The sequence below is a fragment of the Martes martes genome (assembly GCF_963455335.1).
Source record: "Martes martes genome assembly, chromosome: 1".
Classification (NCBI taxonomy): Eukaryota; Metazoa; Chordata; class Mammalia; order Carnivora; family Mustelidae; genus Martes; species Martes martes.
Genome location: NC_137888.1, coordinates 109,315,079 through 109,338,595, shown reverse-complemented (window position 1 = coordinate 109,338,595; position 23,517 = coordinate 109,315,079). Strand labels below are relative to the sequence as shown.

Here is a 23,517-nt window from a genome sequence, read left to right as displayed (position 1 = left end):
AGCCCGATGCAGGGCTCGATCCCAGAACCCTGGGATCATGACCTGAGCCGAAGGCAGAGGCTTTAACCCACTGAGCCACCCAGGCGCCCTGACACTAAATGTATTCTTAAAAAGGTACTGCTGTTGGGGTGCCTGGGTGGCTCAGTGGGTTAAGCCTCTGCCTTCGGCTCAGGTCATGGTCCCAGGGTCCTGGGATCGAGCCGTGCATTGGGCTCTCTGCTCAGCAGGGAGCCTGCTTCCCCCTCTCTCTCTTTGCCTGCCTCTCTGCCTACTTGTGATCTCTCTCTCTCTGTCAAATAAATAAATAAAACCTTAAAAAAAAAAGGTACTGCTGAGACCTTGTACAAATATATCAAATGGCATATTACTGTTTGAAATTAGAGTGTCAAAATCCATGTATAGTTAAAATTTTGAGAGAGAACACTGCATTTTGATTCCAAAAGGTTGTATGAACTTGTACTCCAATCCAAAGCACGGGAAAGTACATGGTTTCCCCCGCATCTTGGCCAAAACTAAGTGTCAAACTTATAAATTGTGGCCACTCCGATAAGGGGACAATGGTATTTTGAACCATCTTTCTTTCAGTAAGATTGAACCTCTTGTCAGAGTTTTATCAACTGTTTTTACTATCTGCTCTACAAATCACCTGTTGATGTCTTCACTCTTTTTGTCTAATGGATGCTGTCTTTAGAACAATTTTTATGAAATCTTTATGCATACTCAAACTGGGCCTCAGTTTCCAAATGTGTCAGGATTAAATGGGACAACGGCTGTGGAGCCATACTGAGAACTATAAAACCAGGCAGGGACAGAATTCTTGGATTTTATTAAGATGTCTCCTATGGACTGTTTCAAATCACTGTGCATACACAACCCATCCATACAGCAGGTCAGAATGAGATAGAGGCTTACCACCATAAAACACAAACACCCTCTAAAAAGGGATCCTGGGTAGCTCTTTGTGGCCCCGTCAGGTGCTCTAGGGAGGCCCCTTGGGAGAGGGCGAGCAGGGGGTGGGGGCTAGCTTTGCTGGCTGCCAGCTTCAGGCGCTCTGTACTAAGCCCAGCATGGGGCATTAGCTGTCACATAAACAACGAGTTTAGAGGGACCACAGAGCGGAAGGCCCCGCATGTTCCTCCTGCCAGGAGCCGACTTGGAGCAGCAGCCCAGGGACCCAGGGACCCAGGGACGGGATGGGTCCCAGTGACGCAGCACTTACAGTCAGCAATGGTCAGACCCTGAGTCATTCTGGTCCATACAATGGAGAGGGAACTTGAAAAACAATCGAAGAGTACTGGCAAGGCTCAGAGGAAGTGACTAAAAGGTCTGGCAATCGGGGCTGTGTGGCAGGGTCGCAGGAACCGGGAGCCCTTATTTGGGGGGAGGGGGAATCTTTACCCCACAGCCTGTCCTGCAGTGCTCACACACCCTGCTTTGCCGGGCTGTGACCTCATCCTTGTTCCATGCAGTAACAATCTGTCAAGAAATAGACGGGGTGCTTACCAGAGGAAGAAGATACTTCCCCACATGGGGTACATGAGAAATCAAGAGGTACCTCAGAAGCCATCTTCCATGTGGCAGGAAAGGGTTAAAGCAGGTGAGGCCTGAAGGTGGAAGATGCTGGGCTGGGGGACACGGAGAGGGAGGGAGAAAGCAGCACATTCCAAGAAGGGAAAGGAATTGCCCAGCCCCAAGGGTAGCAAGCATCCTCCCTGTTTTGGAAATGGGTGAGTATGTCTGTATGTGCGTGGACACGCGCATGTGCACACGTGTGACTGTATGCTTTTTATATGCCAGTCTAACGAGGGCGGACTTTATCGTGAAGGCAATAAAAAGTCACTGAAGAATTTCGAAGGCGCTTGTTATATAAATGAAGGGAGACATAAAGTAAGTCGAAGTATTCCATCAGAATTTCGTATGTAAGTGTTAAGTAAGAGGAGAGAGTCAAGGGGCTGGCACGTGGGACAGACAGCTCCCTCGCCTTTGGTTAGGGCAAGCAGGTGGTTCCTCTGATGAGAAACACAGGCAGGGGAGGGGATAGAAGAGAAAACTGTGGTTCTGTTTTGAAAGGGTTGAAATTTGTGGGCCTGTAAGCCTATTTAGGAAGACGACTACCTGGTCAGTTGACAGATCCATAGTCTGGAGCTCAGAGGGAGCCCAGCCCCAGATTATGGCCACAGAGTTTTCAGCGCCTAGATGATCACTGGAGTCATGGGAGCAGACGCAACCTCTTAGGAGAGTGTGAAGTGAGACCAGAAGAGGGCTTAGGGCAGAACTAAAACAAAAACAACAACAACAACAAACCCCACTGAATTTTAGGAGTTGAGAGAAGAAAGAAAATCTGCTACAAAAGAGTGGGATGTTATGAGTCTGAGAGGTTGGACGAAAACCCAGGTGTGTGTGGGGTCACCAACACCACATGAAGACAATGTTTCAAAGAGCCAGTGTCAACAGCTTTCCAGGCTGCAGAGGGCTCAAAACAGATAAGGACGGACAAGCCCTCAGTGTATTAGAGGCGGCCGGTGAGGCTGAGGAAGGCTACGTAAATGGAGAAGTGGGCACAGAAGTCAGATGGCAGGGATTTGGGGTGTGAGCAGGAAGGAAGATGGGCAGAGAGAACAGAGCTTAGTTGTGTGTGAGTGCACGTCCCTGCGCTCACACACACACAGCTATGCTCCTATCTGGTTCCAGGCAATGTCCTCCCAAGTGTGGATTCATGTGTCTACCATGTTGGCTAAGATCCAGAACGGTTCCCTCCTGTTGAATTTTAGAACCACATCTACCCCTCCTTAACCAGATTCCTCCCCCAACCCTAACGCCTGATAACCACTCACCTGTTCTGCATTTCTATAACATAATTTCAAGAATGTTATATATGTGGAATCATACACTATGTAACTTACTGGGATTGACTTTTTCCACTCGGCATAATTCTCTTGAGAGCAGAGCATAGGAATACTGGCGGTGAGTAGGGTTAAGGTCGGTCACAATTTATACTGCTATCAATGTGCCTAGCTGTGTGCTTTTCCCCAGCAATGTTCAGGCGCTTTGGTGAGCAAAGACAGGTCATTGGGCTCATCTAGACTGCTGTATTGCCAGGAGAATGCAACAGGAGAGAAAACAAAGGTTTGGGGAAGATATTACAATTTAAGTTTTTAGGGCGTATTTACATAATCTATTTGCCAGAGATGATATGGTATGACCAGTGTCTTCATGGTGAATGAATATCAGGAATACTAACTAGTACTTATTAAACATATATTAGGAGGCAGGCACTATGTTTGGCACTTAACCCACGTGAACTCAGTTAATGTTCTCGGTGCTCGCCCTGTGTCCAGTACTGTCAGCCTCTTTTGCAGTGAGAAGCAGAGAACCGAAGAAACTTGACAATTGTCAGCAAGTAGAAAGTAGTTCTAGGTTTATTTAAACCCGTGTCTCTTCAGTTCTCAGGCTGAGTTCAGTACACTGCCTTACAGCCTGCAGGTAAATGGAAACTGCACCAAGGAGCAAGAGTAGTTTTGAATGTCATGAGGTACTGAGTTTGGATTTTTGCATCATGGTATTTCCTGATGTGAACTTGCAATGGCAGATGAAGCCAACTACCCTTTAATTGTAAAAGGCAGTGACTGGTAAAACCAGATTATTTCATCCAGATCACATGAATAACTACTATACCCTCAAGAAGATAACATATACCACGTGGGCTACTGGCAGAAGTGTGTGTGTGTGGGGGGGGGCTCGTGTAAAAACAGGTCTTTCTTGGGGTGCCTGGGTGGCTCAGTCGTTAAGCATCTGCCTTTGGCTCGGGTCATGATTCCAGGGTCCTGGGATAGAGCCCCGCATCAGGCCCCCTGCTCAGCAGGAAGCCTGCTTCTCTTTCTCCCACTGCCCCTGCTTGTGTTCCCTCTCTCACTGTGTCTCTGTCAAAGAAATAAATAGAATCTTTAAAACAAAACAAAACAAACAAAAGACAGGTCTTTCTTTTCCTGTGTTCCACCATAATGGTGCAAGACCCAGTATAGGTCATTTCCTCCACTTCCCATCCTTGACAAGAGTCCTGTCCACTACATCTCTGATGAGGGGTCATCTTGTCTCTGCCCCTTTCCTTCCAGTGGCAACAGGCTCCTGTTTCACAGTGTGTCCAGCCTCTATGGGTAACTCTCAAGTGTCTACCTTGCTTTTAGCATAGTACATATTGCTGAGAGAGAGCTGGATTTGTCCCACCAATGGCACTAGCCACTGCCCCCCAATTTGTGTTTGATATTCACAAAACCCTTCTACATATTGTTATAGCCATTTTACATAATGAAGAAACTGAAAGCCCTATGTCCCTCTCCCATGAGTTTTGCCCAAGAATACATACAGGACTGTTTCAAACCGCCCTTTCACCGAAAAGCTCTCTGGTGCTGTCAGTCTGGGTCCAGAAGGGCCTTTCAGCATCCAGACTCAGGGTTCACATACAACTTGCAGACAGAATTGCTCAATCACTTTTGAAAGTGTAACCCATTGCCTAACAGCTGAAAGTGTCTCTTCCATTACTGGAATTGGCTGCCCAGTATTGGGATTACTGGAAAGGGTTGTTACGATTGGGACATTGAATCAAATGTGCACATTTTCAGGAACTTTCTAGAAAGGACAGTGGGCCCTGCTTGATAAGGCAATGGATCCCGAGACAGAATGATGTAAGGAGAAGGCACGGGGGCAACCGTGAAGTGGGATGGGTACAGAGTGATGGTGGTAAGGTCTGGGAAGCAGTGAGAAGGAGGTTTTTTTCACAACAAGGGAGCACCAGGTAGAAGCATTGGATTTTGACCAAAATTCCAGACGAAGCATAAGTTTGAGCTTCTGTAGGACTATGTCCAGCTGGCTGGAGAAATTAGTGGGAGGCAAGGAGCCCTAATACTGAAGGCTTTCCCTGACTATAGCTGACTCATTCAGGACATCATGCTCCTCAGGAAAGCCTCATTTCTCCCACTTGTGCTTAGGGATCTGGATACAAAAATGAGTCTCCTACTGGGACCCCGTAAGACACTCCATTTGGTTCCTCAGTTCTAGCCCTCACAGACTACCCATTCGTACATGCTACTGCAGATTCCTTTTGGAAAGAGACATGGCGATGGTCCCAAGAAATGCTGTTTTCACAGTTCCTAGAACCTAAAGGACTGCCTTCAAATTTACCAAGTCCTTGAATTTGAACATCTCTGACAAGGAGAACGAAAGCTCTCCCTCCCTGCAAACCATTTACAAATACTTCCTATCTAGACAGAAACCAAGGAGGCGACAGGGACGGACTTAGGGATGCTCTAGCCTAAATGACAAAGTTTGAAGCCACAAGGACTTGTATTCGAACCCTCTGACCAGCTCTGTGTTCTTGGGCAACTCCCATAGGCCTTCTGAGCCTTGACATCCTCACACTAAAAACAAAACCAAAAAAGAAGCACACAAAATAAACCTGTACACTGAGCTTAAATTTAGATTGGAAATGGTTTACAAACTGGCAAGCAGTATACAGTTATTATTATTACTCCTTAATTCAACAATTAAGGGACATCGGCTATACCAAGACAGTGCCCAGTGCTATATGTGCAAAGAAAATGAGTAAATCACCCATGGATGGAGATGAAACATATACTTTTTTTAAAAAAAAAGATTCATTTATTTATTTTAGAGAGTCCTAAACTGACTCCATGCTGAGTGCAGAGCCTGACACGGGGTTCAATCTCACGACCCAAAGGTCACGACCTGAGCCGAAACCAAGAGTTTGTCACTCAACCAACTATGCCACCCAGGTGCCCCTGAAACATATACTTTAATATAAGTTAGGAATTGATAAATGTCATAAATCTCATTCCACTTCTGCTTAAAATAGATTGAACAAAACAAGATCTAATATGCAACCTTACTTTACTCCAATAGAATTTGGAAATAGGTTATAAAATTTCCCTTCAACTTTATTTTTTTTAAAGATTTTATTTATTTATTTGACAGAGATCACAAATAGGCAGAGAGAGAGAAGGAAGCAGGCTCCCCACTGAGCAGAGAGCCCAATGTGGCGCTGGATCACAGGGCCTTGAGATCATGACCTGAGCCGAAGGCAGTGGCTTTAACCCACTGAGCCACCCAGGCGCCCCTTCCTTCAACTTTTAAACCTGTAACTTAACTCTGAATCTTCTTGTTACTTTGTTACTGTTATTTGCCTGTTACTTGAAGTTCTCCATGTCCCATTTGGTCAGTTTCTGTAGTTAAGGCAATGGAAATTCTAAACACTAAAGAATGATGACATGCTGGACAATCCAAAAGAAAGTGATCAGAATACTAAAAGGCTTTGATATCAGGATAGACAACAAATGGATGGAGGAAGTAGAATTTAGCCAGAACAAGAGAAGATTCAGATGGAGTTGAAAACTTTCTTCAAATACCTAAAAGGCTTTTAAGTGGAAAATGTATTAGCTGTCTTTTCTGTGGACAGATGATGTTGCAAGGAAATAGACTTCCGATCAAAATAGGAAGTAACTTTGTAACCTTTAGAGAGTTCAACAAAGGAAAAAGCTGCCTTGAGAGCTAGTAAATTTCCCATCCTTGGAACTATGCTCATTTAAAAGAATATAATGGTAAATCCATTGCAAAATAACTTTGCAAAACCCATTGCAAAAAGCCTGCTTTTTGAAAAGTGGGCAAGCACCCCTCTGTTTACTTCTTTTATAAATTGTTCACTTGGCTAACTGGCACAAAATGAAAGTAGACCTCCATATTTCAAGACCCACCCATAGAAAGAGAACCAAACAGCACATTTAATGAGTCTGAAGGGACCTTTTATGAACTATTCAGTGAGCCTCTGCCATCATCAGGTCTCTGGGCTCCAGCCCCACTGATCCATGTCCCTTCCGGATTTTCTGTCAATTGTACTAAGTGAAATAACTCATTGTCATAGAGCCTGCTTTACAATCCAGTTTTACTCATCAAGGGAATGTGTCTGCAATATGCACTTTCTCCAACATCCCTATCTCTTGAGCACATTATCATCAGGTACTTTTAGAGAAGGGGAGGTGGCAAATTACTTCAAACTGCATGAATTTCTGTAAGTGCAGTAACATTCCTCAGTTTTTAAAGGGCATCTTTTTTTTTTTTTTAAGTTGTCATTTGAATTCAAACTCTTTGGAAAACATGCATAATAATCTTAATGATCCCATTGAGCAGTTTAAATTCAAATTGTGGAGCATTTGAAATACCATGCTGGCAGCACTTTCCATAAATTACTCTCAAATTCAATACATCCACACACACACACACACACACATACACGCATGGGCACGTACCACACTCAAAATTCTCTAAATTACAGTTTCTCTTTTCTTGTCCCATTTAAATTGTGATTTGGTTGATAAATTAGAGCTGTAGTGTCTGCTTATAAATTTCAATATTATTTTTTAAGAAAATAATTTTGTGGCAGGCATACATATTTATTTCCCCTGAGGGTAAATGCAGCTTTGTTTTGTTATAGGGTCCCCGGGTTTGGTGTGAGCATGTACTTGTGTTTGTATGCACACATGGGTGTGTGTCTTGGTGTCTGGCAACTCAAGACTCATTTACTTATTTACCTGGCAATTCACCCTGTATATCAGATTTTAAGGAAACGCTGGAAAACTGAACCAAAAAGGTCATTTCTCCTAAAGAGACTACTCACCTAGGATCTTTATAATGAGCTCCTATCTAGAGCAGAATTGGACTAATTACATCTTGGGAATTTAATGATTAAAGGAAGTTCTTTCAAATAGTTGAGAGAAAAGACCTAATTTTCACTTCATTTCTAGTACCTTTGAAAATTAATATTTGCTTACGGAGTTTGCCAGTAAGATTTCAGAAACCAAAAAATGTATATATGCATGCTGGGAAACATTCTGTTTTTAATACACAGCCAATGTACGTCAATCCAGAATGTGGGCACTATGCACAATTCCAAGCCTGTGCAATTCACAAGTGTAACCACAACTCGGCTAGGGGGAAAAGTTTCCCTCTAATTTTGAAAATACGGGTGTTCTTTGCTACTGAAATCCATCCGCTTCCTGTGAAAAACAGTTGGGATGCTTGATAACACTTAAAACATCAATGCAACAGTAATGATTAGATACTTGGGAATAATTAGATTTTTAAAGACCGATTACAGTCTGTTTTGATGTGTTAGCCCTTAATGAAAGTTACAATTCACTGATTTACAAGAATAGCTGATACAAGAACAACCCACACTGTCCGCCAATGTTGGGCATGAACTGGTTAAAACAGAGTATCATGACTGTACTGAGTGGTATTTAGAAGCTATTTCATAAAGTTGTGTATTTCCCTTTAAAATGATTTCTAAAAGGAGAGCTCAAATTGTAAATTAAAATCTATTCTACCCAAACGGCAGCCGAAAACCTCTGCAGGGTTGTGGAAGTCAGAGGAAAAAATCATCAGTACCATCACCCACAAACGTGAGCTGAATGCCCGCAGAGTGGGAGGACGGGGCAAGCAGCCTTCATGGAGGCTGAGGGGAGAGAGGAGCATGACAAGCTCAAATAAATAGGGACAAGATTAGTCCCTCAATCTTTTGTGTCCCAAAGACAGTTCTTATGCTCATTATGCACTTAGCATTCTACGTATTTGTCTGTCGGGATGGTCATCTCTTTCAAATGGTGGGTTCCCCGAGGACTGGGATCCCATCTTCTTCAACTTTGTATCCCTGATTCCCTACACTATCTGAAATATGGAGGGTGCTCGGTAAATAGTCACTGGATGAGTAAGTGACTGAAAACTATTTAAATAGCCAACTGAGATGCGGTGGTAAGAAAACTCAACTCGGTCAGAAAATGGATGTCAGAGGCCTGTTTTGGTTTCTTCGCTATACGGGCCACCTTCTCTGGGCCACCTTCTCTGGGCCTCGGTGTTCTCACATTTAATCTGAGACTAACACCTGCCTTGTGGGATTGCTGGGGACATCAGATGAAAACAAGTATAAAAGTACTTTGGGCACATGCATTTAAGTGTAAGGTATTATTATGCTAAGCAATTGGTACAGGTGGTAAATGCTGTAAGATATATAATTAACATAGCTGAAAAACAGGTAGATTATTAAGTGAAGTTGCCTAATACCATGCAACGGTGACTCAAGGAATTGAGAATCAAGTTCTTCCTTGAGCAAGCCTAATAATCATCCTCTACCATGTAAAGGTAACATAAATACCAAATGACAAATTGGCTGCTATGTGATTTAGGAAATTCGCATGGCTCTCTTTCATCTGGAAAAATGGCGCTCCTACTGGGCTTTGATTTATTAATCTGCAAAAAGAGGGGCTGGGGTTAGAGACTCTACAAGGTCCTTTCCAACTTCAATGAATAAATCCTTTGTCACTCAATTCTATCAGCAAAATGGACTTAAACTCTCTAGAAGTATGTATGTGCTTCTTTGCTAGCTTTTAAGTATCCACCTTCCTAGGAAAGGAAGTATAGCATTACCCTGGCCATCCCCTTGGCTCTTGTTCCTTGTGGTCTCAAGAAAAAGGAATTTGGCCTTGTGATGAATCTCTTTAAGATGCCATCTGAGGAAGGTGAGGGGTTCAGGATGATCTGCCATGTATACAGAAAAACCTATGCACCTGGAGATACTTTTTACCTCCTGTGCTCCCAAATTTTCCACAGAACAGCACACATACAATGAATGCTCCATAAATCCTTCCTTACCCATTAGGTTGATTTCTTTTCCTTTGATTCCAGAAGTTGTAAACTTCAACAAGGAAAATAATATTCAGAAATTCAAATTCTGCTCGTTCATTCTCTTCCCCTTACCAAATCCTACTCTGCTTTCGGGGGGGTTCTTTTTTTGATGTTGGTCCCCTCCTCCTCCCACTCTCTGAGCTCCCACCACTGCCTGAATCTCTCTCCCAGATAAATTACGTCTTGTATTATGATTGTGTGCATGTCTGGTACTCCTCATTCAGCTAAGGGCTCTGTGAGAGCATGGCTGAGTCTCAGGGTGCTTGTATCCCTGACCACACTGAACTTGGCCCTTCATATGCAGAAAGTGTTCGTTCACCGGCAAAGAGTTTACTCTTCAGTTAGAAATATTCAAGAGACATATGTTTAAATTCTTGCTTTTCCCAAGGCGGTAGAGACAGTAATACCCTCCATTTCCTGGATCCCCCTATATAAGAACTCAGAAACACCCTTGAGCAGAAACAGGACCGCACAATTTCATAAAAACAACCTTCTTCGTTTTATTTTACTTTGAACTTAATTAATAGTAATGCTTAACCTTCCACCTCTTAATTACATTGGCAAGTATGTGAGGTTTACGGATCCCTGCATAAGGAGTTAATTCCAAAAGAGACCTTGACAAAGAGTACTTTATGGGAGAATACATCGTTATTCCAGCAGCTTTGCTGGAATGACCTGCAGACACTGCCTGGCCAGACTCAGGCCAGTCTGGCTTCCTGCCACTCATGCCAATTTCCTAATGATCTAATAGGAATGCACAACAACCCAGTAAAGAACTGAGTCTTTCTCTCTCTCTGGTCTTAGAAATGAGGTAAGGACTAGTGGGTTAAAGTGTACCCTTAAGGGAAAATGCAGCATGGCTCTGCAATGTTCTGAACATTAACAGGGCCCTTCTGAAAGTCTAGCAAAAAATTTTAAAGGCAACAGGATGCTCGATAAACACCTGTTATATACCTAAGAACTCAGGTTTTATACTGAGAAACATAGGATATTCTAACCATTACTCCATTAACCAGAGCTGATAATGCACTTAGAGACATATGGCCAGAAGATGTAATCCACTGCTATGGACTGAACTGTTTTCCCCCCCAAATTTGTATGTTGAAACTCTAACCCCAGCATGATGGTATTTGGAGCTGAGGTGTCGGGGAGGTAATTAGGTTTACATGAGGTTATGAGGGTGGGCCTTCATGATGGGATTAGCATTTTTATGAGAGAAGACACCACAGAGCTGTTCTCTTTCCCCCTCCTTGCTCTGTGGGGACAAAGTAAGAAGCCAGAAAGGGGGCTCTCACCAGAATTCTACCATGCAGACACCCTGATCTTGGACTTGAAGCCTTTAAAACTGTTAGAAATGAATTTCTGCTGTGTAGACAAATTAAGTCACCCAGTCCAAAGTATTTGTTACAGCACCCCAAGGTGACTGGTACATTCATTAAAAGAAAAAGAAAGAAAAGAAAAGAAAAAAGAAAGGTAGAAAGAAAAGAAAAGGAAAGAAAAGAAAAGAAAAGAAAAGAAAAGAAAAGAAAAGAAAAGAAAAAAAAGAAAACGAGAACCAAAACCCCACACAAGCTGACAACTCAATCCCCCTCAGGGAGAGAGGTACTGCTCTGGGCACTATTTTGGGTGATGTAGAGTAAGGTCTGGGGTTGAAGAGGGAAAAGAGACACAACAACAGAAAAAAATGAGCTTGCTCCTAAAGGAGCTTACAGTGAGAATCCACAAGGCTGAGACTGTGAGCCGATGGACAGTGGGACCAGTAGAGGGTTAAAACAAAAGTGAAAAAGTGAAACCAAGGTAGGGAGAAAAGCTCTAGGGACACAGGAGGTGGAGTGCTTGTCTTCAGCTCAGACGAACATAGGGAAAGATTCTCAAAACAGTGGTAACCAAACTGGGGCCTGAGGTTTATTAAAAAAAGACTTGCTGATTTAAAAAAAAATCCTATCTGATGACAGGCCATCTGTTAGCTTGAATTTACTTCAAGAGAAAGGTAGAGGCTAAGATTTAGAGTGCAGGAACTAGCTCAAAGTTCTGCTCTAATCCCATGCTAATTCCTCATTTTCCAAAGCCCTTGGTTTATGAAGCCTCGATTTTGTTAATTTGTAGAAAGGAAGGAATAGTAACAGTTCCCACTCATCTGTCAGGGGTGGAAAAAGAATGACTATCGTAGCATTAGGAGAAAATCAGATTTACCACACGACACCCTGATACATGACTCTTCCTCCGTGAAGCCCTTTTGTCAAGTGCCTCCTTTCCCCTCAAATGTCCCTAGTCTCCTCCCTCAGTCCTTTCCTATGAGACCCTGACACATATCATATGATCTATTTTGTGGAAAACCTATTTGTGTATTTGTTATGCTTTATAATAGAATTTAGAGCCTGCCTAAACTAGACTAAAAATACACATTTTTACTTTTTAAAGGGATACATTTTAGAAGGTTCACTTTTATTCTACCTAATGTGTCCCAATGACTTTATTAATGTAAACTGCCTCAAATACCTTTTAGCATTAATAAAGAGCCAGCCCATAGAGTAAAGAACAGCTTCTGTGGAAGATATTTACTCTACTTTCAAATAAATTTTTTTGATATAATTTAAAAACTCATTACATCCTTTCTGGCTTTTAAGGCTTAAACGATTCTAAGTGTCTCCATCCACCTGTGAGACCCCCGAGCACATCTTTCACCCTTATCCTGGCATCCTGTTTTCCCATATTGCAAATGTAAAAGACTGTTTTATTAAATAAGCTTTAAGTTAAAGAAGTAGACATTCTTTGAAGACCTACAATATACCAGGCTGTTGTCAGCGTGAAGTGTTCAAATAGAGCACTGGCCATGTTACAGTGATGATGCCAGTCTTGCCCACATTCCTTGATTGCAGGGGGTGGGCGGGAGGGTGAGCAAAAGAGATCTTTTTTCCTTTTTTTTTTTTTTTTTTTTTTTTAGGTAAGCCTGGCTGGAGGCTGGCTTCCCTGGCTGGAGGGAATTACCATGCCCCATTCAAAGTCATCAGAACATCAGAGAACCTCCATTCAAACTCTGACAGTTTTCATCTGGGAGTCAGGTCTGTGTGTTTGACCTTGAGTGCGCCAGCTCTTATGATAATTCTACGACTGGAAGCTAGACAGCTGGCTTCACTCTCACATCTTTCCCTTCAATCTTTCACATTTACATTTCAGCAGTGACTGAAATGAGCCAAGTTCTCCTCTCTGCTTCATATATACACAGGGAGTCTCAAATCGAAGGTGCACCAAAGGGCAAAGAGTCAAAGGCCCTCTTAGGAGGCACGGGAATCTAGAATGAAACCGGGTCCCTCTGGCCCCAAGCCCCATAAATATCAAAGCAGAGATGGCTCACCTAGTGTGACAGGAATCACGGAAAAGACGAAGATGAACAAAATGAGACCCCCCCACCCCCCCGCCCAATCCCAACACAGCACACTCTCAATGGGGTTTAAACAGTAAGAGAATGTGTCAAAAACTCAAATGACTTCAACGCCAGTTGTAGGAAGTGAAATCATACGAGAGAGGAGGAAACAAAAGCACTGCATTGGAAAAGGCCACATCTATTTGGGGAAGTTCCAGGAAAGCTTTTTAAGATTGGCTGATACAGATTTTCGAACCATGGCCATGGGGAAAGGCACAAGGCAGACAACAGTCAGGCAGGAGCACAGACAGAGAAGCGTAAAATATCAATGTCCAGGAGGAGACAGTCCCATTTGGCCAGTGTGGTAAAAAGAATGTGTAGGAGAAAGATGGGAGATAGTGAAGTATTTTGGGACTACTTCTTAGATGAGCTGGGCTAGAAATACAGACACGTGGATCTCAAAACTGAGCGTGCAGAAGAACCTCCCTCAAGAGCTTTGTAAAGGAGGCACATTTCTTGGATCCTTGTGCAGAAATTCTGGGGAGTGGTCCAGAACTTTACTTTTTTAATGAGGACTTGACAGTGATTCCAAAACAGGTGACCCTGACACATTTTGGGGAACCATGTTCCAGAGTCTCATGACTTGCTGCCGCCCCTTGGACGCTGGGAGCACTTGAACCTGCGACACGCAGGTAACATTCCAGAGACTTCCACGCTGACTCATAATAAACAGTCCTTTGGGGATTCAAGGGAAGCCAAGTTCTCCTTTGTGGATTCTATTTGCACGTACTTGGGGCTTGGCCCTGTGAGGTTATTCGCTGTCTAAAGGCGCCACACTTGGATTTTTGCTCACCTTCCCCCCACCCCGTCAGCCTCTCTGAACCCCCATTTAGCCACCAAGGTAAGAAATATTACTTTCTATTTGTGGGGAAACAAGGTGAAATAAAGGAGGAGAATGCAGAACGGCAGCTGGTCAGGCTGGGTGTGAATGAGGTCTGACTTTACATTCTATGATTTTTTTCTTGAAAATCCTTTGTTGCCTCACACCAGGCCCGCTAAGTGAAAGATTGAATGTCTTACCTAGGACTCTTGAACTTATTTTCAGGTTTATTTTTAACATTGATTTTAAAGCATAAACATACACACACACTCTCTCTCCTCTGTCCCAATCTTTTCCTTCTAATTGGAAACATAAGGTTATAGACATTTTTCTCTTTTGAGGGTACAGAGCAGCTCAGAAGACCCCACTAACACAGGTTACGTGCTGTATCTGGGTAATTATCATTCCTTTATCCTTTGAGAGACAAACGAGAAATATGAAAGAAAACGAGGAACAGACTCCTTCCCTGTTTTCTTTCTATCCTTTTATCTCTAAAGTAGGAAGTTTACTGAACCGCTGCCAACAATTCACTCAGCCTAATGAAGTGTACAAGTAATAGGATTAAATAATCTTAAACCATTATTACAGTGGCCTGATGCTGACATTCATCCAAACTCTGGCAAACACCGAGTGGTGAGTTCATGCTTGATTTAAAAATAAACAAACTAGGGCAGTGGGAAGGTTCTAGCATAAAGTTTCAGAGGCATTGAACCTGGAAATCTGAGACTCTCCATCTTGGTTAGAGCTGAAGCAAACTTTGTCCTATTTCTACACTCTCCAACCAAAATTTATGGAATCCAACATTTTCTAGGGATGTTGCTCTGGAGTCTGTAGCCACATATGATTAAACTTCTTCATGTCAGTCCCAAAGAAAGCAGCTCTTTGAACGGCATCATCAAGGTTCATGGTTTCTATTCCTGCCTCTGCCATTAATAAACCATATAACCTCAGGCAAACTAGTCAGCTTTCTTGGGCTTCAGGTATTCTCAGCTGTAAACTGACGTTATTGAATTTCTAAGGTTCCTTCCTTCTGGCCTTTAAAATGCATTCTAATTCTACAACAACAGAAATGAATATACTTTGGGATAGGAACTGGAGAAAAAGGTTACACTCAGCTAGCATCTTGTTCTGGGCAATCTGCCTGCAGATCTTTCCCTCCCCACCCACCCTCACCAAGGGCGGACCCGGAGCCTGCAGGGATGTGGTGAGCAGGAGCCTTGATCAGCAGAGGGCTGGGGGCTGGCTGGGGAAAAGGACTAAATAAAAACGTTTACAAGGGGCTGTGCAGTAACTATACCCCTCCCGCAAAGCCTTGCTCTTGTTTAATTACAGGGTGATGATGTGAATGCATGTTGAAGTGAGAGGTGCTTTCCAAAACATATTCAATCCCCAAATCATTTTGCTCATGGGGTAATTATCCTTGTAAAATTTTATAGCATTCCTCACTTAGATCATTTATGCTTTTATATTTTTACCTTTATATTTTATGGTTTTTTAGGTATTTTATATTTTATAGTTTTTGTTTTTAGGTATTTTATAGTTTTTGTTGCTTCTGGTATAGGGCTTTTTTTCCTGTTTTATTTTCTAAACCAAAGTTTATAATTTTAATTTTGTTGTTACTAAACTTTTATTATTCTTTTTTTAAAGATTTTTATTTATTTATTTCACAGACAGAGATCACAAGTAGGCAGAGAGGCAGGCAGAAAGAGAGATTGGAGGAAGCAGGCTCCCCACTGAGCACAGAGCCCGACATGGGGCTTGATCCCAGGACCCTGGGATCATGATCTGAGACGAAGGCAGAGGCTTTAACCCACTGAGCCACCCAGGCGCCCCAACTTTTATTATTCTAAGACTTTATATTTTTCTCAGATTTTCCAGAATAATCATATCACCTATAAATATTGCTACCTCTTAGTCTTAACGATTTTGAGTGAAAAAGTCTCAGAAAAATGGGTATGACAAATGCTACTCATTTAAAATTAAGAAACACTATACCAAGTGACACTATATTTTTAGAGATATGGAGTCAAAATATGAAGAAATGCATGGGTAGGATAAAAAACAGATTTAGCATAATGACTACCTCTGTATTAGAGTTTTGGGAATGTGATTAGGGACAAGGACCTAAGGGTTTCAATGGAATTTCTAATCTTTTATTTGTTAAGACTAGATACAGGATATGTGAAATTTCATCATATTATGCTTTATATCTTTATGTGTTAGAAATACTACATAATAAATTAAAATATATATGTAAAACAAAGAAAAAGTTATATATATGAAAGTTTGTATAAGACTTTGCGTTCCACAATTCTCATTATGAAGGCTAGAATGTTAAAAACAATATTAATATAATACCAGTAATCCTATGGATACCCAGAAAGATATCGGAAGAAGGCTGGCCATCAGTTTGTTTTATGCTATTAAACACATATTTTTCCTTTTGTGTTCTTGCAACTGTTTTTGTTTTAAATAAGGATGTAGGATAAATTTCATTAAGTGCTCTTTAGGCATTTAAGGAGATGACTGGTTTATTAACATTTGATATCTATATGATGGATTAGGTTAAAATGTCCCTTGTATTGTCCTAACATTGAATTACCTGGGATGTTTCATTTTGTGGCACTCAAATTTGCTAATACTTCGGTTAGGGTTTCTGCGTGGGAGAAAGTCAGATGAGCATACTTTTCTTTGGGGGCAACCTGGTTTGTTAATAATATTATTAACCATGATCAGGGTAGCTTTCTAAAATGATCTGAGAAGCTTATCTTCTCTTGCTAAGCTCGGAAAGTTGAACTCGCACAGCAATCATTCGTTCTTTTAAGATCTGAGAAGTCCTCTCAGTGAAATCTCCTGGTGCTTTCTCAGGTAGTAGGTCTGCATTCCATCTGTGTTTGGGGGGTTATTCAAGTGCTCTTCCGTTGCATCTGAAGGTCGCACAGATCATAGCCTGTTCCATAAAATTTTAAGTGCAATAATTTTTAAACATCTTCTATACGTATGCTAAAGAGGTTCTCTTTCATTCCTAGTCTTCTGTAATTTCTGTTTCTCTCTCTTTTTCATCTTCCTTGGATGCTTATTTTATTTCTCTTTTCAAAGAATCATCTCCTGGACCTAAAAATTCTAGTATTTTTCAGTTTATCGATAACTGCCTTTAACGATTTCCTTATTCCTGTAGGGTTGACTTTGTTGTCCTTTTCTAGGTCTATAGATTAATATATATGCATCCTTTCTTTTGCAATTAATGATCCCAGCTGTACTGGAATTGAGCTCTGGCTGGGTCTCATTCTGGCTGTCATGCAGTGTTACCGTCAGCACTACTTTCTAAGATGTCTTTAGCCCACGGGTATGCTTATTTGTTTATCCTCTGATAAGTTTCTTGTCTTGCTATACTGTTATATGCAACTCTGTGAGCCCAAGTGGAAAATGTCTATGTTTGCCTCTTAGACTATGAGAGGATATTTCTTTAAACCTTCCATGGAGATTTGGAAAGAAGATTGGACCGATCATATTAATCACATTACTCAACTTCCATAATTGGTTTGTCAAAGATAGCATGGAATGTGTTAAAGTTTTATAAAGCATATGGTTTAACCATTTTCAGCTCATATTTCATCAATATTTTTGTATCATATATTTCAACATAATGATATTTAATGAAGAAAGGCTCAGGGCTGTTCCTCTGGAACTGTGGCCTTTATCAATAAAGTAATATACTTTGGCCTATGTAATAGTTTAGTTCTGAATTGTACTTTGTCTGCTATTAATCCTGTAGTTAGTAGGTGATGAATATTATTTTCTTTTAGCCTGAAATTGTTATTCATCTTTTCCTTTCTCTTTAACTATGAGTTGTATTGGTTCATTGCTCATCACCATTTTATTAGCCCTGGATTTCCTATATACTTAAATTTAATTAATTTATTTGTCTGCTGGAATATTTCTGAGTCTTTTTTTTTTTTTTTTCCAGAAAAGATATGTAGGTGATATATATTCCTTTTGAATGCCCATGAAAGACACTTTGAATGCCCTTTGGAGAAGGCAAAGTTTGATGCACTGTCTTGTAACAAAGGCAAGTTACTAATTAGTACAGATGGTACAATCCCATCTGTGTGTGTGTGCCATGTGTCTATGCATGTGTAAACCACATGTGTACAGATGTATGGTTTTATCTATACACAGAGATACTGAAATAGAAAAGGAGTCTGTGGTAAAATATAAAGTGTTATATTATTTAGAAGGGGGAACTATACATATTTTAATACATTTTCTCATTTTTCTCTAGTGAGCATATAATACTTAAAAACAGAGTTGTAGTTTTTTAAAGAATGACTACCACAAGAAAGGATATTTTGAGCTTAATATTTCTCTAATATGTCCAAAAATAAGGCAAAAGCCACTTTATAAAATTCAGAATGTAGGCTAACTGTAGTTTTTTAAACTTGGCAGTATGAAAAAATGGTAATAGAGAAAAAATTAATTACGAGAAAAGAAACCTAGGAATAACAAATGAAATTTCCAGTGACTGGTTGGGTGCATGAAAGGAGGGGGACTTGAGAATCAAAGGCCAGGTCAAGCCTTGGATCTGACGGTCATGCTTTATGGAACAGAGCAAGCTGACTTTTTCTAAAACTCAGTTGCGTATTACTGGAAAGGCAGGCAATAATACTTGTACTATTTTCGAGGATCATTAGAGGGTGACATAAGTTAAAAGAAAAGTGCTCTATAAAACAGAAAGCACTAAACAAATGTTATTATTATGATTATTTTTTATCCATAAAAAGCAGGGTTTCTCCTTAAAACCTGAGGCATTTCAGGGAGAGCCACATGTAAATGCTCAAGAAAAGACAGAGAGCTTGTGTTTTATTGCCAAAAGAAGTTGAGTATTTCAGATTCTGGAATGCTGGAAGGCACGATTTATGTGGCCATCAGTTCAAATGTTGGAAATGGAAGGCTTTAACCACAGAGGGTTATCAGTATCTTTGTTATCTTTAGGAAGTTGAATATTTGTTTCAGGGTGGTATGCTGTCCCTAGCCTTAGTTTGTTTTTTGTTTTGGAAATATCAAAGCCGACATCAAGTGGGACTGATAACTACCCCATCCCACGCCCGCACTGGTCTGTTTCACAAGGTTCTGTTAGGAACAGTGAAGCACAAGGGTGCTCCGGAGCACTGTCAAATGTAGGGGGGGCGGAGCAGAGAGAGGGAACGATCACTAGTAGTTGGCATGGTGAAATCGCTCTAGAGGACACTTGACAGATGTTCCTCTTTCTTGAAGCATTTTCTCCTTTCTGGGAGAGTGCTTGAGGGATACTGATGAATATCAAGAAGCAAGTGTGTGTGCAGGTGTGATTGGTGTGAGGGGGAAAGAGAGACAGATGATCCTCAGAGGTGAGGAAGCAGGGGTGGGCAACGAGAAAAGACAAGAGGAGTGCTCATGGATTTTTCAGCATTTGTCCAAACTCTAAGCTCCTTTCCTAACACCCACATAAAGCACTGGCCATAACTGCCTTTAAAACACTATTGGGAGGAACTGAGCATATAAAAGGACAACTTTCCTGCAGAGGTAGGAGCCTGTGGCCATTTAGGGACATAAGGGAGCAAAAGGCCGCGAGCATGTTGGCCACGGATGTGTCAAGCTCAGAAACCTTGCAGTGTTTAGTCTCCTGCGGAGCTGGCCTCCGATTTCCTGAGGCCTTTTAATCACTTGGATTTTAATTCTAATAAAAATGTCTGTAGCGACTTCCACTGTTGGAGAGTTAGAAGCTGGATTTGATCCACTCTGAGTAAGAGCCCTGGTTTAGGGAAAGATGCTTGGCTGCCATTTCGTAAACAGACTTCTGCTGAGAATCTCGGATGTGCTATGTCTCAGGCCCAGACTCCTCGGCAATGCTAAGGACACAGCAGTTCTTCTGTTAACCTATACTTGCGGCTAAACCTGTCTCATTCAGGACAGAACACATAAGTGGGAGGCATGGCTGTTGCCCCTCATGCTCATACCAACAGAAAAATCTTCTCAAGCAAAGCATGAACCTCTTCTTCTCCTGTATGTCCTCATATTCCTTCTATGACGTCTATTTATTTCAGTATTTCCATAGCAACTGTAGCTATGAAATTACCCCAAACACAGAGGATTTCTAAATTGTATCAGATTATGCTAAGGGACAAAGTGATGATAATAATGTTATTAATGGATCAAGCCCCTCTATTAGTAAACAATTTCATAATGTATAAAATATCACAACTGGTCATTCCTTTTCTTTGAAGATAGGGAAGAAATTACTATCTCCCTTTCATCAATGAGGATACTGGTACTCAGAAATTAAATGACTTATCCAAGGTCACACCAGGAGACCAAGGTCTGGAAGCAACATATTCTATTTATATCAACTTACTTCTGAAGGAAGTTTAGTACTTGTAATTTTAATCTGTTCATTTATACAACTCCATAAAAATAATCAAAACTAAGCTTTTAAGAGATCACCAAAGTTGAGAAGCATCTTACTGATTTTGCTAATAACTATACAAATGTAAATTAAATAATTATTATAGGGGTGCCTGGGTGGTTTTGTTAGCTGGTGTCTGACTCTTGAATTTGGCTTGGGTCAGAGTCTCAGGATCCTGGGATGGAGCCCCACGTCGGGCTCCATGCTCAGTGCGAGCCTGCTTGTCCCTCTCCCTCTGCTCCTCCCCCCACTTGAGCATGCTCTCTCGCTCTCTCTCAAATAAATAAGTAAAATCTTTAAAAAAATAACTGTTACATAAGGCACTTATTAAATTGGTTCAAATTAAATATAAATAAACCTCTTCAATAGTGGATAGGTTATAGTTTAACATATGGTTTCACATTGCTGATGGTTCTGTGAATTTGAGAAATCTTTCTAAAGAAATCTAGCGAAAGTTCTCCAAATTGCTGCAAAGTAAACTTGGTAATATAAATCAAAGAATTTATGCTAAGAAAAAAAATCCAAAGTAAAAGAATATAAAACTTTTACTCAGCTATTTATAGGCATGTTATTTACAATACTGAAAGAATGGAAAACACCTAATACCTTTCTAGTGGCAAATACCTTTAAAATGTAGTATGCAAACATAATGTAAAACTAAATGGAATAAACCTTAAAAATAGAGATTATTAACAGTGGAAAACTATATACATATTTATATTAGGTCAACCAATAGAAAACACAAAAGAAAGCATATATAAAATGATGAAAGAGAATTATAGTGCCTTACAGAACCAAATCGGTTTAATTATAGTTACGTATGTGCAAGGATTAAGGATTCAAGAGACAATAGGAAAATCTGGATTTTCACTGGAGCAAAGATGACAACGTAACTGGTATATTTTCCCTCCAAACTATGTAAATGGTCAATTTCAATATGATCTAAGTTGATCAATAATTAATTTAGGCAAGAAGAAATTAAATTTATATTAGATGAGTCTCCTTTCTAAACTCAGAGCATCGAACATGGGTGGTCTTTACACAGAAATAATGAACTAAACCACAGTCATGAATATTCTGATTCTATTACAAAAAAAAAAACCAAAAAACAAAAAACAAAACAAAACACACTGACTGAGACCCAGGGCCTGGGTTTTCTTCACTTTGTTTATACAGGATGTCTCTTGGACATCAGTTTCCACCAATGGAACAAGACGCAGTTTGACCAGATGCCATCGCAGGTGTTTCTGTTCGAAGGGCTTTGGTTCCAAGTGACAGACATACAGCCCTAGGATCCTCCTTACCACACACTTCTGTCTTCAACTTGTTTCATTTTAGACTCTCAGCTTCCCTGATCCCCTCAAAAGAAAACTCTTCACATTTCTGGTGTGGCAGCTTATTGGACTTACGAAAAGTCCCAAAGAAATTAAAATGCTAAAACATCCATCTGAGAGCTGGAGGGCTGTGCTGAACTCTGAAATCAATATTGAACAGGGTCTCTGCATACAGCTTAACTGAATTCTGATAAGAATTAAATTACATTTTAGAGTCACCATGGATAGATCTCATAAAGAAAAATCTTGATTAAAGGTTCTTCTGAGGGAGAGATGTTAAAAAGGATGGTAAGAATTTCCATTGTTTGAATTCACCCAGCTCTTCTGAGGATGTGATTAAATATTTCCCAGATACTCTTCTTTGTCATAAGCACAGTCTAGCTAGGGCAACCAAAGCAGAAGGAACTACCAACTCAAGAATCACTGAGCTCCTCATGCCTGGCCTGGAGAGAAAAACCCGAGCCCACACACAGTATAAATCCATAATTTAGCCAGACGACACTTTTTTCAGTCTTATTACACACTCAGAAGGTCAAGAAAAGCATTTAAAAATGGGACAGGGGTATACCTGTGAGGCTAAAACAATTCCCTAAGGTCCAAGGAGTCACACGGCACATGTAAGGTCCTCATATTCAGAAGTACTAAATATACCAGAGATCTTACCAAAATTCATCTCAGAATAACATGCATTCCATTACCATTCCTTGGGCAGGCCAAGTGTGCTTTACAGGATTGCCTCATTTCATCTTCACAAGTCTCTAGGGAAAATCCTGCAATTACCCCCATATCTATGGGGGGACTGAGGCTCGGAAAGAGCTCTCTCAAGGAGACAAAGCCTTAAATGATGAAATGAAATTCAAACCATGTTCCTCACACCATGTTACACCATTTCCCAATATTGCTCATACAATCCTTAGCCCTGAGGGATACAAGAAAAAATGAAGGAGACTGTCACCAGAGCACCACTTAAGTAGAAAAAATCAACAATGCAGTCCAAAGAAGGATGAAAAATAGAACAGAGAGCCACACAAAACACAGCAGTGTGGTCACTTCGTATAAGGACGAAGGGCCACAGGTGCTTCCAAAGGTTCTGTGGACATGACTTCCACAGAGTTTACCGCAATAAGTAATTTCAGGTGCTGGCCCGAAGTCACTGTCCTTGCGGTCTGTTTACAAAGGCAGGGGATTTTGTATTGTTTCTCTTTTCAATAAAGATTTCAAAGGGTGATATTTGAAATATTCTTATTTCCTAAAGAGGTAAGCTTCTGTTCAGTAGACTTTCCCTCATAGATGTAACTGCCCCCCCCACCCCTCGATCAATAGGACATTACAGTGTTTCCGCTTATGTTCTAGACAAACTAAAAATGTGTGCTGTCAGCAGAGACTACAGGAGTAGGGGTATGAAGGACTGAATATAGCCTTGGCTATGTCCCCAGTGATGGAACGGAAGAGGTCATTTTCCTCCTTTCTGTGATTCTGTATTCTCATGTCTACAAAGAGGACTTGGTTTCCAGCACCAGCACTGTGTGGCACTAGTACGATGCGATATGTACTTAAGTTAATTTGTCTTTGGGGAGTAAAATGAAATAAAATTGAACCTAAGAGATGCAAAACAATATTGAATCCTGCAAGATCTTAATCTTGAAGAACTTTCAGATCTGTTCTGTGGACTCCAGGGCTGCAATGAGTTAGAGCCGGCAGGTCATGGGAAGATACTGACAGGGCCAGAACTTCTGCAGCGAACTTGAGC

General features: G+C 41.0%; 1 protein-coding gene across 2 annotated transcripts in view; it reads right to left on the bottom strand.

The window, feature by feature from the left end:
• The window catches only part of LPP (LIM domain containing preferred translocation partner in lipoma), a 659,735-nt gene that overhangs the window by 85,985 nt on the left and 550,233 nt on the right, over nucleotides 1–23,517 (bottom strand). The gene's annotated exons all lie outside the window — the stretch shown is intronic.